General features: G+C 36.2%; 1 pseudogene; it reads left to right on the top strand.

The window, feature by feature from the left end:
• The first annotated feature begins 628 nt into the window (after positions 1-628).
• LOC149216356 (pentatricopeptide repeat-containing protein At2g20540 pseudogene) lies at positions 629-3518 on the top strand (annotated as a pseudogene).
• The last annotated feature ends 9921 nt before the right edge of the window (positions 3519-13439 follow it).

Below are 13439 nucleotides of genomic sequence, written 5' to 3'. Positions count from 1 at the left end.
AATATTTTGCCCTTGATTCTCTTTAACAATCGGGACACATTCTAATTTAATTGAATGCACCTACTAATGAATTTAGAAACTACCATAGGAATGTGTAATAGGAATGATCCATCTATGCAATTTAGAACAATGTTAATCAAGAATAGGTTCACTGGTTAAGGAATTTAGACTTCTGTGATCCATAACATTGTTCAGAAACTCTTCGGCAAAATCACATAACCAATCTTTTGTCGACGCGTTTCAAACCAACCAGTGTGGTTCATCGTCAGGACACTGGTTTTTAGAGCAATATTTATTTCAAGTATAGAAACGATTCTGCTAAACACAAAAGACGAGATGAACCAATAAAATCCTAAATCCCCTATTTTAGTGTACTTTCTTATTACTATCAATCTATTTTTTTATTTTTTATTTTTAAATATAATTTTTATTCTACTCAAAATTACTCAAAATTGTTTCAAGTAAATATTTTGTTTTAAATAATTCCTTAATAGGTGGTGAGTCCACTTAAAATGTTTAACAATTCCAAATTCTGGACACAATAAGAATTTTGGTAGTGAGTCCACTTAAAATGTTGAACAATTCCAAATTCTGCAGTAAGTGGAATAACATGACAATTAACGGTCGAGAACTCCAAATTCTACGCACAGTAAATTTCTAAACCTAAAACACATGATAACAAGGTTGTGGAACCTACACAAAAAAATGATACGTTAACTTTTACCTCTGTTAAAGAAACCAAAGACTTTAAAATATGGTTTCTCTTAACAGTGATTTGATCATTCTTATGCCATCAACGCTCTCTTTAATGCAAAACCACTGCGAAAGAGAGCAAGATCACAAACACAAATCCATGCTTCAAATATGAGATTGCTCCGGTCTTTTAGGAATGCTAAAGTCGATTACAATTTTTATGGCTCAATGTCAAATGAGGAAGAAGCTGCTCTGGTTCCATCATAGAGTCGAGGCCATTAACATTTATTCTAACAGCAAGATAATTGATATTCTGCCCGAATTCGGTTCTAGAAAGAGTTCTTATGGAAGCGACACTGGGCAACGTAACGAAGCACTTCACTTATTGCAGACGAAGGGCATTCGTGCAAACTTCTCCACTTATGTTTTTCTCTTGCAGCTCTGCTTAAATAATAAGTCTCCATCCCAAGGGAAATTAGTCCATTCTCACATCATTCAAACGGGATTTAATCCAGATATGTATTTGGGTAACATGCTTGTGATAATGTATATCAAGTGTGAAAATCTGGAGGATGCCCGCAAAGTGTTTGACGAAATGCCCGAACGAAATGTTGTCTCGTGGACTGCCATGATTTCAGCTTATGCGAGCCATGGATTTGTTAAGGAAGCATTGAAACTGTTTTTCCGAATGAGACAAACAGGTGTTCAACCCAATCAGTTCAGTTATTCAAGCATTCTCCCCGCTTGTGCGAACTTGGCAGCTCTGGAACATGGGAAGGAGATCCACGGGGATATTATTAAAACTGGGTTTCATTCTGATGTATTTGTGGGGAGTGCCCTTGTGGACATGTATATTAAATGTCGGGTTATTGAGGATGCACGCCAAGTGTTTGACGAAATGCTTGAACGAAGTGTAGTTTCATGGACTGCCATGGTTGCTGGATATGCTCAGTGTGGCTGTCTTGACGAGGCTCTGGAACTCTTTCAGAAAATGCCTGAACGGAATGCAGTCTCATGGACTGCTATGATTGCAGGATACACACAAAATGGGCATGTTGACAAAGCCCTGAAGCTTTTTCACGAAATGCCAGAACGGTATCTCATATCATGGAATGCAATGATTTCAGGGTGTACACAGCGTGGGTGTTTTGTAGAGGCCTTGGAGCTCTTTCAGCAGATGTGTTTGACGGATGTGAAGCCGAATTCGGTTACTCTGACTAGTCTTCTACCTGCATGTGCTAACTTGGCAGCTCTGGAAAAGGGTAAAGAGGTTCATGAAGACATAATTAGAAATGGATTTCAGTCTGATATATTTGTAGGGAATGCCCTCATAGATATGTATGCTAAATGTGGGAGCATAGATGGTGCAGACAAAGTGTTCCACAAAATGCCTAGACGAGATGTTGTTTCCTGGAGTTCCATGATTGTCGGGTATGCAATGCATGGGTGTGCCTATGATGCTTTGCATCTCTTCAAAGAAATGCAACATTTGGGTACAAAACCTGACTATGTAACCTTGGTTGGCGTTCTGTCTGCTTGCTGCCATGCAGGCTTAGTGAATGATGCCCGGCAGTACTTTGATCGTATGATTAGTGATTATGGGATCAAACCTGGATTAGAGCACTATAGTTGCATGGTTGACCTCTTTGGCCGTGCTGGTAGGCTTATTGAGGCTTGGGACATTATCAGTAAAATGCCAATGAAACCAGATGTCATTGTATGGGGATCCTTGCTTGCTGCTTGTAGAGTCCATGGCAATGTAGAGCTAGGAGAGTATGCGGCAGAACACCTATTTGAATTGGATCCCGAGAATGCTGCGCATTATGTCTTGCTGTCAAATATGTATGCAACTGTTGGCAGGTGGGATGGTGTACAGAAAATGCGAAGAATAATGAAAGATAGGAGGGTAAAAAAGATGCCAGGATGTAGCTGGATTGGTTCGAATAATAAACTGAATACTTTTGTTGTAGGAAGTAGCTTGCACCCCTACAACTAAAAATTGATACTAGATTGGGAACCTTCCCACCTCTGATAATGATTCCAAGTAGAAGAGGGCCATGAAACCTATGCTGCAGATTTGGCTGGACATCAAAACGAATTTATTCTTTTCTAACATTGTAAAAAGCTAAGAATTTGCTTTGAGTTTATGAGCACTTAAACAAGGGAAGGGATCCTTGAGTACTGTATGTTTGTGGCTGCACCACTACTACCAAAGACATTTCCAATATTGTCATAAGAGAAATGGTTGACAGAGATACTCCACCATCTCCATCACTTTAAAGATTGGTGGCATTATCCTAGAGACAAGTATCTAACATGAAAAAAAAAGATGTGTTCCTATAGTGATTATTCATTGTTTCGAGGGAAATAGGCAGAGCCTATGAAGAAGATGTGGTTGTGCTGCTTTTAAAGTAAGCAGTCTCCCACTATTTATTATAGTTCTCGCACCTTGGTGACAGAATGAATACCAGATCATATCTGGACAGCAGGTTTTTACTTTAAAATTCTGTTTATTTTGTATGTCTCCAGCAAAGCAGAGTTTCCCTAAACAAACAGGAAAAATGAAATGAGCTATAAATCAGAACGATCAAAAGTATATATGCACTGCTCTGACTGCTGACCTTTTAAACATTAAACAGTTTCATTTTTCATGTAGAACCTGAATGTGATAATGATATATGAAAGAGTGACTTTGGATTGCAACTAACCAGCTTTTCAGGTAGTTCAAGCCAGATAAAGTGAAGGGCAAAAAACATGTTCATGTGCCACTTGGAGTCATCTTCTCTTTACACACTTGCAACAATGATAATGCAAGCAACAATGATAGCATCTCCGTAGTCAGCAATTCTTTGTCTACCAAAAACTTACATGGATAGGGAATTCGGTTTTTGGGATGGTTGGGAAGTAGGGCCAAATTACAATGGATGACACTTGTAAAACAAAAAAATTGATTAAAACACCACTAATTAGTAATGACTTCTATAGCCAATAGATCAACAACTCTCCATCTTTCACCATGGAGCCTTCCATTTGTTCCAAATAGATCTCTGTTGAGAAATTCTTTACGTTCCACCATGAAGCCTTCCATTTTTTTAAATAGATCCCTATTAAGAAATATTGTCTCGATATTTGTTGCATCTTCCTGTCGAGGCTTGTCAATATCGACAATAATATATAATAGCTTCGCTATGTTCCACCAAGTTTTCAAGGCAACAGAGCAGAGCAAGGAGACACACAAGGGGGATGTGGGAGCATCTCAAATATGGAAAGTTAGGGGGATGAGAGGATGTTGGGGTCCCAGTCTCTAAAATTATAAAAGTAAAAAATAATAATGATAATATCTCAACAATAACAATTTATCCCATTCAAATTCATCATTGTGCAATCCAATGGGAATGCTATAATCTTGCCAATCTTGAAATCCGAAAAATTGTTAAGTTCATTGAATTTTGAATGGGATATGAAATTCTACTTTTTCCATAGGAAATTTGATGAGGTTGGAACCATTGTCAATCACGCTGAAATAATTAATGGTAATGTTAAAAATTTAAGTGAAAGGATTATCCTTTTACTTTAAGAATTTAATATTACCATTAAATTATCAGGGTCAAGGACTCCTTAAAACTCTATCCCCTATTTTTGTTTTATCTTCGTAGGTTGTTGGACAATTTTTTTGAAAGGGGACAACTAGGAATTCCCCTTTTGTAGGAGGGGAGCATCTAAATGCCCCCCTTTTAAGAAAACACGTCCCTCACACTAGGAAATGTTCCCATACATTTCCCCAAATGGGAGACATGGGGGAAATGTTTTCCCAAACATTCCCCATTCCAGAAGCGTGGAAAAGATGGGGTGCATGCCCCCATCCTAGTGGTACATCCTCATGAAACACTATAGTTTAATTGACATCATCTTTGTTTTGTTTTTTTAATAATTTTTAATAAATACCTTCCTTATAGGAGTAACACTTCACCATTAGTCTACCTTTGTATCTCTCCACAAATTCATATGCTTTGTACTTCCTTTTCAGCACCCCGTTGCCACTATAGTATTTTGCTACAAAGACAATGGAGTCAACTTTCACATGTGGTTTTGCATGGAGGAGCTATACCCTACAACCAATTTTTTCCTTCGCTCAACAAAATCTCTCTTTTGAGTGCTTATTTCAGCCACTTTGGCTTTATATGTATTGGCCAACCAAGCCTAAAAGGTCAACCTATTTGAAAGATCCCGCATTCCCATTGACTTCTATTACACACAATTTTCCAGTTGTATGGTCTTTTTAGTGCGTCACAACCAATGCTCACCAACTTCACATTGGATCTTCAAGACGCCTTTCCATTATGTTTGACAATTCCCTAATTTCATAGGATATGGGGATTAGTGCCTTGACACTTGGTAGATTCCCTAATTTCATATGATATGGGGATTAGTGCCTTGACACCTGTTAGCATTTCACTGTTTGTTAGATTGTTGATTGACTTCGTTGACTCCAAACCCATAAAAAATTCACTTTATTTCTTCATGAAACATGACATTTTTGTTTTCAATGCCAATGCATGTCTTTGGAACCCAAAATAAATACTCTTTGATGTTTTTTCAACATCAGGTGAATTTGTGTCTTTGATTTTTCTTGTTCTATTTTTGTCACATTTCCTTCAACACCAACATGAGCATTTGTTCATCCAAACACCGTAGAATATTCATTGATAACCTCCTCTCATTTCACATCTCATCTATTATGCGAGGAAGTTTGAGTAGTAACCTTGTGACTGATATATATGTTGTTATTACCTCGACCTCACCCTTATATATGATAGTCAAACTCCACATGATGCACCTTGAACTTCATGCACTTCACCAATGATTAATTTTTTTGCTTCATCACTCCATTTAATCATTCAGTGAAAGGAGTTTCTTTTTGTCTAATAAGCTTAGCTTATTTGTATTGGTTGATAAATTCTTTCAACATGAATTACCCACCACTGCCGTTCATTAGCACCTCTTTTCTCAATGGAAATAACTCCTAGGGAAATCTTATGCACTTCCCCTCATTTTGAGGATAATACCTAGTGTAAAATGATTAATGTAGACTTAGTGTACCTAGCCCCATGGGATTTGATTTGAGGCCCTGCCTAGTGTGTTAAATTATTGTCAATAGCAATGGCACCAATCAATTGAGCTAGCGATTGATTTTTTTTTTTTTTTTTCACCCCTTGGAGATAACTCCACACGAATCTCTGTGGCACTTCCCCTCTTTCCAAGGATGGTGCCTAGTGTAAAGTGGATGGAATAGCCTTAGTGTGCTTGATCTTGTTATCACTCCGTAAAATCCCTTCAGGCTGAGAAAAGGGCTACAGAGGTAACCACAAACTGCTTTGGGCTAGAAAATGGTCTTTTCTAGCTGGAGGGGGCTCCCTCACTAAAAAATATAAAGACTTTAAAGCACAAATTTATAGCAAAGACCAATTCTGACAAAGGAATTCTGAAAGTATTTGGTTGAAGTGTGAATGGTTGGATAGGTAATAACACATGATAAATTTAGCCTTTTACTCATTTACTTATGCAAGTAAATCGACAACTATTACAAGGGTTTGTAAACATGACTTTGGGATACAATGACAGGTTGTAGCATAGAGGAAATAAACTAAAACAAAACAAATTCTTCCTCTACAATAAGACAATGCTATTTATATAGGAGAAAGAGAGACTAGACAGAGAATATAACATGCATGAGTATATGGCATTTCATTTGAAACTGAATCGTGACGACATTTGAAAAAGAGCAGGTAAATTGAATTCTAAATCAACTGATATCAAATACTCATAAAACATAGAGAGGAAATAAAATAACTGAACTGTAAATAGAACAAATCCCATACACCATACCGTAAGAATCCTTGTACAGTGAAATCGATAACCCTCAATACATAAGTAACTGCACCATGAATTGATCACACAAGCATAAACTTCGAAAAAATTAACACTAACACATCACTGAATTATCAACAACCATTTCCATATGCATTAATTAGTTTAAATAGAAATACAATAGCCAATCCATAATGTTTAGATGCATCACATCTTTGATCCAATAGAGGAATATTAAGAAAAACATTAAATCACTGGAAAAACACTTATCTTCGAAGCATATCTTCTTGGAATGAAAATGACAAAAACAAAAATTTAACGCTGATTGCTGACTATGTAGCGCCTGTGTAGCAAATTTCAACGGGCCATATCTCCCAAACAATAATACCTGTGTAAAAACTGAAGGAGGTTATTATAGATTATAGTTTTGTGAAGATAAATCTCTCTCAATTTTTCTGAATTCTTCACTAGCTCCCAGAAAACGCTCTGCAAAACCATGACTAAAATAAAGTATTTGTGTAGTCTGAAAAATAGGCTTTGAAGATGCAATCAAATATCTCGATCCGTGACACCTATGCCAAATCTTGAAGATATTATTGTTCTTTTCCATGTCCTTGAGAAAAACCTCTTTCAGTTTTCAAAAAAGCTCCTTCGTGTGGTCGGAAACCGTTGTGCAGTCTGAAAATAGGCTTTGAAAATGCAATCATATCTCCCGACCTATGACACCTGTGCAAAATCTGGAAGGGGTTATTGTTCTTTGCCCTGTCCTTGAGAAAAACCTCTTTCAGTTTCCAAAAAATCTCCTTCATGTGGTCGAAAACTGTTTTGCAAAATGGTGACTAAAACATAATGTTTTTTGTAGCAAATTCCCACAGTGGTGAATATAGGGGAGTGGTAGTGGTGTCATGGGGATAGGTTTAGAACAAAGGGAGGGAAAGGAAATTTAATGTGAATAATATGTGAAAAGTGGATATGATGTAGATGATATATGAAGGTATGTATAAAGGGAAATAGGGTAGGGAATAGGGAAACATGGGGTAGATAAGCATAGGGGATAAGAATTTAAAACACATTTAATGACTAGACTTCATGACCATCAGAACTTTAGACTGACACAAATTCATTTTAGATGGTTCTGATCGATGAACAACTGACACATAACCCCTTTTGACTTAACTGTATAAACATGTGTAACCTCATGAATCCCAATGACTTGACACTCTTTCATGCTTTGGATGAACTCTCTATGGAATAAATTCAAGGATGTCAGACAATAACTTTGAGGCTATGACAACAACAATGGTCATAGGCTCAACTTATTCAAAAACTGAAAATTAAAGGACATGGAAGATACATCTGACAATGAAACTAATGACCCTAACATTGGCTCCAATGGGGATGGCAGCCTCCTAGCGAGGTGCCAAGAACAAAAACGCAGACTAGTAGCCTAATTAGACCATTGGGCAATGGAGTCAACCATAGACACTGAAAAATTAACTAACTGACTGACTGAAATACATATGGCAGCGACAAGTTAAGATCTTATGGCCTTCACCTCGGGCTTTAAATCTCAACTCTGACTACCCACACCTGCAATATTTCAAAGGTAAAGTGGTATGTACAATGGAATCTTGCATATGTTGAAAGTATGTACACTAGGTAATCACCTCCTTCCAATGTAGCCAGTCAAGCAAAAGGCTACTTGATTGAATTCTGCTCACACCCTCTGTAAGCAGACAAAAAGATGTAAATACTGGCAACTTGATATGAAACCTGAGTCCAAAACCTATGCTGACGAACAAAATGAACTCCACCTTTTTTGATGCTTCCAACAGGCTAACCAAAGGATCTTGAAGGATTGCTTCTTGTTGATCAACAAAAGGAGAAAAATAAACATCATTCCTAACTGTTGGTTGTTCTTGTTCTATGTCATCAGTTTCAAGACCACTCTCAAAATAAATGGCAGCAGTTTGTTTATCATCCTCATTATTAATAGCAAGGAGAGACTTTGTATATTCTTGAACAGATTGAAAGAGGAAAGCCACATCATATACATCAGCAACATTAAAAGTTAACCCTTCATGTGATTTTGTTTGAACTATGTCATATACCGGGTTGTTGCTTTCTTGCAACTCTATGATATGTGATGTTTGAGTGTCTAAAGTTTCTACACTTGCTGATTTAGAAAACTGATTCAGACCAATTTTTTCTTGAATGAAAGATTCAGGAAATGTACAATCTGAAGAGACATATGGATGACTATCCTCATACCTTTGATCACAAAAAGATTGACAATACTGCTGCAAATGTTCATTAAACTCAGAGGATGGAACATGATTGCTATATGTAAGCATTGATTCTTCATTATAACTGAGCTGACTGTTCTTTTGTTCTTCTGAAATGTCTAAAGGCTGCTGAATGTCATCAACAAGTTCAAGAGAAAGCACGTCATTGAAATGCATATTTATTTCATTTTCAGCCCTTGGAGAAACTATTTCCTTTTGTAAATCCACCTGAATATCATGGCAACTGTCCTCTACATTTACCATGTCCTTCTACTGTTTTAAAGAATTCTCATACTTTTGATCACAAAAAGACTGACAAGATTGCTGCAAACTTTCATCAAACTCAGAAACTGAATCATAACTATTTGCATCAGAAAGTTGATCTACTTCATTTTCAGGCAAGAGAGAAGTTACCATATCTTCTTGGTGATGAAAAGGGTTCTTGTGCAAAGCTTCCAAGATTTCTTCATCCATGAACTCTTCATCGCCATAAAAATTTTCCAGACTTTGAATGAAATTCTCAACATGGTCGCAACAATTCTCAACCAACGACAAAAAATGATGAGATTCTTTGTATTTGTCAAAATATGCTAAATGAAAATCCTTGAGTGAATACAAGCTAGCAAATGGAAAACCTTCATACCAAGACCATGCTTTTCCTTCCAGAGTAGCCATGAACATCTTCATGAGACAATCTTCATGAAATTGAACCTTCAACTTGCGTGCATGCATATGAAATTTAACCAGATGTAGAGCAACATCCTCTCCGTCATCATCTTTGAACATTGGTAGATAAGTCTACCAATCTACACAAGGCATGCGGTTTGGAAATCCTGGGATGTGATCTCGATTCATGGGAGCATACCTTGCAGCTGAATTCATTTTGAAGATGTGGAGACACCAGTGGAACTTGAAAATCTGAGTTCTGCTTGATTGGAGTTGCTAGGTGAATGGTTCAACCTTCCTAAGTCTGACTGGTGTTCACCATCAACAACCAGATCTGAAACTTTGAAGATTTTTCCCCGGGGAAGATGAAATCGTTCGGTTCCCGACAACGACACCAATATGTTATCACTTTGTAAAATCCCTTCAGGCTGAGAAAATGGCTACAGAGGTAACCACAAATCACTTTGGGCTAGAAACTGGTCTTTTCTAGTCGGAGGGGGCTTCCTCACTAAAAAATATAAAAACTTTAAAGCACAAATATATAGTAGAGACCAGTTTTGACAAAGGAATTTTGAAAGTATTTGGTTGAAGAGTGAATCGCTAGATAGGTAATAACACATGATCAATTTAGCCTTTTACTCATTTACTTATGCAAGTAAACCAACAACTATTACAAGGGCTTGTAAGCATGAATTTGGGATACAATGACAGGTTATAGTATAGAGGAGATAAACTAAAACAAAACAAATTCTTCCTCTACAATAAGACAATGTTGTTTATATAGGAGAAAGAGAGACTAAATAGAAAAGATAACATGCATGAGTATATAGCATTTCATTTGAAACTGAAACATGAAGACAATTGAAAAAGAGCAAGTAAACTAAATTCTAAATCAACTGACATCAAATACTCATAAAACACAGGGAGGAAATAAAATAACTAAACAGTAAACAAAACAAATCCCATACACCATACCGTAAGAATCCTTGTACAGTTAAATCGATAACCCTCAATACATATGAAACTGCACCATGAATTGATTACACAAGCATAAACTTCGAAAAAATTAAAACTCACACAATTGAACCATCAACAACCATTTCCATATGCATTAATCAGTTTAAATAGAAATACAATAGCCAATCCATAATGTCTAGATGCATCGCATCTTTGATCCAACAGAGGATCACATCAAAGTAAAATAAGGAAAAAAATTTGTTGTTTCAAGTCTTTTTCTTCTAAATAAAAAAAAACATAAAGCATTCTTATCTTAAGAAAAACACTAAATCACTGGAAAAGAACTTGTCTTCAAAGCATATCTTCTTGGAATGAAAATGACGAAAAGCACAAAAAGTTGATTGCTTACTATGTAGCTCATGCACAATAGATTTTCAACGGGCCATATCTCCCAAACAATAATACCGGTGTAAAAAATGAAGGAGGTTATTGTATATTATAGTTTTGTGAAGATAAACCTCTCTCATTTTTTCTAAATTCTTCCCCAAATTCCCAGAAAAGGCTCTGCAAAACCTTGACTAAAATAGAGTATTTGTGCAGTCTGAAAACTAGGCTTTGAAGATGCAATCAAATCTCTCTATCTGTGACACCTGTGCAAAATCTGGAAGAGGTTATTGTTCTTTTCTATGTCCTTGAGGAAAAACTCTTTCAGTTTCTAAAAATCTCTTTCATGTGGTCGAAAACTGTTCTGCAAAATGGTGGCTAAAACAGAGTGTTTTTGTAGCAAATTCCCACAGTGATGAGTATAGGGGAGTGGTAGTGGTGTCATGGGGATAGGTTTAGAATGAAGGGAGGGAAAGGAAATGTAATGTGAATAATATGTAAATGATATGTGAAAAGTGGATAGGATGTAGATGATATATGAAGGTATGTATAAAGGGAAATAGGGTAGGGAATAGGGAAACATGGGGTAGATAGGAATAGGGGATAAGAATTTAAAACACATTTAATGACCAGACCTCATGACCATCAAAACTTTAGATTGACACAACTTCATTTCGGATGGTTCTGATCGATGAACAACTGACACATAACCCCTTTTTACTTAATTGTATAAACATGTGTGACCTCATGAATCCCACCAACTTGACACTCTTTCGTGCTTTGGATGAACTCTCTACGGAATAAATTCAAGGATGTCGGACAATAACTTTGAGGCTATGAAAACAACAATGGTCATAGGCTCAACTTATTCAAAAATTGAAAATTAAAGGACATGGAAGATACATCTGACAATGAAACTAATGACCTTAATAGATCCCATGGGAATTGAACTAGGGTCCTACATAGCACATTGGGTTAATGTCTTGGCAATAATGGCACTAACTAATTGAGCTAGCCCTTGGGGTTATTTGTTAGCACCTTTATGTGTTTTATGGTTTTGTTTTCAACAACTAGCTTAAACTTGTCATACTTCTTAAAAATATCAACTTTTGCATCAAGGAGCATACAAAGATCTTCTGAGACTAGTTTTCAACCAGTGTCACTAAATATCAAGCACCACCAACTAAATTATTCTTTATTAGCCCACAAACATTTGTGTGCACCAAGTCAAACAATCCATTTTCACTCTTGTTTGACCATCTCAAGACTACTTTTGATGTTACTTACCACTATCTCCAAGCCCTCGAAGCATGTTGATTCCTTGAACTATCTTCTTCCTAGTCACTTTGACTAGATTCCGTATCCTCATATGTCTAAGTCTTTGATGCCATACAATCAACTTATTTCCTACGCTTGCAACCTATGCCATTTGCCTTGTTACACCACTTTCAACTATGATAAACTATTCATTGATAATGATGCCAAGCATTACAAAATTCCTTATTAAACTCCCATTGGTAAATTCTAGTCATTGGCTTGCAACACAAATTGGTCTTCTCGAATGTGGTTTTGATGCCATTGTTAACCATCTTGCGAATAACAATAATTATATTTTTTCTTCTAGAACATAAAGTACATATACAATCTCCTTAATCTCCTAAACTAGAAATTGAACAAACATAATCTCTAGATATTCAACCTTGATTGGGATTATTCCTCATGAACACTTAACCTTGGTCCTCTAACAATTTGATTGTAAGAACCATCCATAGTGAGGTGTCATATGCTGAGAAGTCTAGAATTGGTCCATCAACAATCTTGTATAATGTGCACAAATACACAAATTAAAGCAAAGAATGCAACTATACCATCCTACTATTATTGCAACCCATCTACTTTTTTTTTTTACCATGGTGAATTGGTAACTCGTTGGAGTAATTTGGGCCAGGCACAAGATCAAACCTAGCAGTTGCCACTATAACACTAAACTTTCCTTTTACTCTTAGAATTATTCTTCTTGTTAGGACACTTGCTCGTCTTCTTTCTTTTATATTGACAACCATATCAAATGATATCCTTCCATCTATATTTATTAAACTTATCAACAAACTTATGTCAATATTCCCTTTTGAATATACTATTAACCATTTTATTGAATCCCAAATAGTGTGCTTTTTATTTTTACTCTCCAGTTATATAACATTATTCCAATTGTTATATATTCAAATATAATGACATAACATTTAAAATTATTCTCTAACAATATGATTATAATTTCCCAATACTTGAATTATCAAGATTTTGTTGACTTGCCCTTCCTCTAAAATTTGAACCCTATTTGCACTCTATCATGTAATCAACTTGACCCCTATACACCCTCAAGAAGACGAGGTCACAAAATTTTTCATCTTAACATTTTCTTAAAGGGCATTTCTATGTTCACATTTGTCTATTACTTGTCAAATAGTCTTAAATAGTGTTTCCAACTACAATGAACTCACAAAAAATGAGAGTTCAACATAGAGTTATGGCCCATTATTTTGCAATGTCAACACATTAATATGATGCCAACTGGTGCATGTCACA

The sequence above is a fragment of the Pinus tabuliformis genome, chromosome 1_1 (genome assembly GCF_031772625.1).
Source record: "Pinus tabuliformis cultivar Carrire ecotype Pingquan chromosome 1_1, CPIR1, whole genome shotgun sequence".
Taxonomy (NCBI): domain Eukaryota; kingdom Viridiplantae; phylum Streptophyta; class Pinopsida; order Pinales; family Pinaceae; genus Pinus; species Pinus tabuliformis.
Note: the sequence above shows the minus strand (reverse complement) of the source record. Positions and strands in the feature narration are given on the sequence as shown.